Source organism: Momordica charantia (assembly GCF_013281855.1).
Source record: "Momordica charantia cultivar OHB3-1 chromosome 9 unlocalized genomic scaffold, Mcharantia_2.0 BLBB01000009.1, whole genome shotgun sequence".
NCBI classification, from domain to species: Eukaryota; Viridiplantae; Streptophyta; class Magnoliopsida; order Cucurbitales; family Cucurbitaceae; genus Momordica; species Momordica charantia.
This window is the reverse complement of record NW_028275167.1, coordinates 17,155,612-17,159,036: the sequence shown is the minus strand read 5'-3', so window position 1 is coordinate 17,159,036 and position 3,425 is coordinate 17,155,612. Positions and strand designations below refer to the sequence as shown.

The 3,425-nt window shown below is 41.3% G+C and overlaps 1 non-coding gene across 1 annotated transcript; it reads left to right on the top strand.

The window, feature by feature from the left end:
* Positions 1 to 1,817: 1,817 nt before the first annotated feature.
* Positions 1,818 to 1,924, top strand: LOC148209103 (small nucleolar RNA R71). Its single transcript, XR_015787530.1, has one exon. It is a non-coding gene; the product is annotated as a small nucleolar RNA R71 (small nucleolar RNA).
* The last annotated feature ends 1,501 nt before the right edge of the window (positions 1,925 to 3,425 follow it).

The window sequence follows — 3,425 nt, the reverse complement described above, 5'->3', positions numbered from 1 at the left end:
GGGGCAAAATTGCGCCAGGCGCAATTTTGGATTCTTTTTCTGCGGCCTCCAAATTTGCTTCCAAGTCTTCCACCATCATTTGCTGGAGTTCCTCCATGATTGCTCCTATTGTAGAGCACTCCTCGACTTCATCCGGGAGACGCATCGCATCGAGGACATTGAAGGTTACCTGTTCATCATTGACCTTCATCGTGATCTCTCCTTTCCTAACATTGAAAACCGTATCTCCAGTTGCTAAGAATGGCCTCCCAAGAATGATCGGCACCTCAAGATCTGCTTCACAGTCCAAAATTATGAAATCGGCGGGAAAAATAAACTTATCAACTTTAACAAGCACATCTTATATTTTTCCTTCCGGTTTCTTTATGGATCTATCAGCTAGTTGTAAAGTGACAGTAGTGGGACGAGTTTCTCCTATATTTAACTCTTTAAAGACAGAAAGAGGCATAAGATTAATGCTTGCTCCTAAGTCACACAATGCTCTTCCTAGGTTCTTACCTCCTATTGAGCAGGGGATGGTAAAACTTCCTGGGTCCTTACATTTAACAGGCAATGGATTCCCTAGAGCATCACTACTACACTTTGTCAAGGCTACCGTCTCATGCTCACCTAACTTCTTACGCCTAGATATGATGTCCTTTAAAAACTTAGTGTAGTTAGGCATTTGTTGTAAAGCATCTATGAGGGGTATATTGATATGCAACTATTTTAGAATCTTAAAGAACTTCTTAAAATGACCATCCTGATTCTTTTTAACTAGCCTTTGGGGGAAAGGTGGAGGAATCTTAATATTACCTACCTGTGGAGTAGTGCTGGGCACTACTTGCTTACCTTTATCCGCCTTCTTATCTTTTTCTTCTGAACTTACAGGTTCTGCTTTCTCTTCTTGTTGTGGATTGGAGGTGGATGCAGGAACATGTGTAACTACATGAGTTCCTTCGTCTGGAAGTGAAGCTCCTTCATAACTTAATCCACTTCTTGTGATAACCGCCTTACAATGCTCCTTTCCCTCACGATCTCGCTTCGGGTTTTCTGTGTGTCCAGGCAATGTACCTTGGGGTCTAGATTTCTGGTCATTTGCAATCTGCCCCACTTGCATCTCCAAGCTTCTTATCGCAGCATCAATTCTTGTCATGAACTCTTTCATCATGGCCTCCAAACTTGCGTTGCTACCACTTTGCTGAGTAGTATTTTGACCTCTTTACTGATTGTATTGTTGAGGCTGCGACGCCGGTGGAGTTGGGAAACCAGGAGGAGTATAGTTTTGCTTGTATTGTTGAGCGGGTGCTTGTGCACTGCTACTAGCTACTCCTTGGTTAGTCCAGGAAAAGTTTGGATTGTGCCTCCATCCAGGGTTGTAAATGTTTGAATACGGGTTGAAATTCCGCTGGGCACCTTGACCTACATAAAAAATAGACGCTGGATTAGCTGGACAGTTCTCATACAAGTGGTTATCACCACAATAGACACAAGATATATCTGAAATTTGCAAAATAGGAGAGGGTTCAGGTATCGCCGAAGTGACGGTTTTGGTTTCCTTCTCCATTGTCAACTGCTTTAACATTTGGTTCATAGCCGCCATTTGGGCTTGCATTGAAGCTACTGTGTCTAACTCAAAGATTCCAGCTGATACTTGCTTCTTTGGTAATGACCTTCCTATTTCGCCTTGGTCATTAATGTCTGTCATCTTATTCAAGATATCAACGATCTCATTTACCGACTTCTCTAACAACGAGCCATTGGCTGCGGTGTTCAACATCATCCTTGATGAACGATCCAATCCTCTATAGAATTGTTTAATCTGCACACATGCAGGTAATCCATGGCTCGGGCATCTTCTAAGTAACTCCTTAAAATGCTCCCAAGCTTCTTGAACTGCTTCGTTCTCCTTCTGTCTAAAAGACACAATGTTCTCTCGGAGGTTTGCGTTCCTGGTCAAAGTGTGGTACTTTGCCAAAAATTTCTCCGTCAGTTCTACCCATGTGTTGATAGAATTTGGTTCTAACGCGTTTAGCCAAGTCCTTGCACCATCCCTGAGAGAAAAAGGAAACATTTTTAATCTTAGTGCATCCTCAGAAACACCAGGAAGTTGAAATGCATTAGCTATTTCAATAAAGGATTTGAGATGGGAGTAAGGATCTTCATTAGTCAATCCTCCGAACTGGCCCATCGTCTGTAACATCTGGAACATGACTCGCTTGAGCTCAAACTGTGCGGCTTGGGGTAAAGGATTATTTATCCCTGAATTTAGGTTGTGGAACGCATGAGTGACATAATTCTGCATGGCTACATCTCGATTATCTGCTAGAAGGATCAGATTAGGAATTTCTCCTGCTCGGTTTGCTGCTACTTCATCTGCCATATCTCCATTCACAGGTGGATTTTGTGGCGGTGGAGGATCTTGTGCATTTCTATTCATCTCGATGGTCTCTTCTTCTTCAACTTCTTTCTTTTTTTTTACTTTTTTTCTCTTTTCTCAACCTCTGCTCACGCCTTCTCCTCTTAAGGGTTCTTTCAATCTCTAGATCAAAGGTCAACCAACCAGACCCTATGCTCATACACAACTCCCTTAAAGGTTAGATATAACAGTTAATTCCAAGGACAGAGGTATACAACAATCACAAAATGAAATAATTCACTTGAAAAAAATATGATTTGAAACTCAAGTCCCCGGCAACGGCGCCAAAAAGTTGTTGGGATTTTCTCTACCTTTAAAAAGATTAGAGACTCGTGCAAGCGCACACGGTCACAAGTAATACTCGGAAGTAATCCAAGGTCGAATCCTCAGGGACTTGTTGCTTTTCAAAATCAAGTAATGCAGTGAAATAGTTCAAATATGCAATTGTGATTTAGGAAGAAAATAATGGTGAAATGTTGTTGTTTGGGGTTTTAACTATAAAGCAATTTAATGAAACTCAACCTCCTTGTCTCCTACCTTAGTTTTGATGCAAAATATGGAAAACACACTATGTTGGGAAAATGCACCAGGCGCAATTCCTGACTTTTCTTGGGATTTGAGTTCTACTCTTTCACTACCACTTTTGGTTGCTGCAGAGACTAGGGTAACCTACAATCATATTCCTATGTGTGATTACAATCCTAGAGAATATCTACCAACTCATTTGCATTATGGGTCAGAGGGCCTATTCCTAGGACCATATTTTATGCGCTTATTCCTAAGTCACATCCCATATTGGTTCCCTATTATTTTACCTAACTCACCTTTCCCAAGGTCGGGCTTTGGTGTATAAATCAAGTTCCCACTGGCCAAATGGAAAAAAGATGTAAAGAGAAGTTTTTAGAAACCAACCCAAAAAAGTGCCAGGCGCAATCTGGCCAAAATCCCGAGCCTGTTGAAAATCAAATCTTTTGACTAAGGCATTCCACAAGGAGGTTGATAACTAATTTAGAACATAATTAAATGA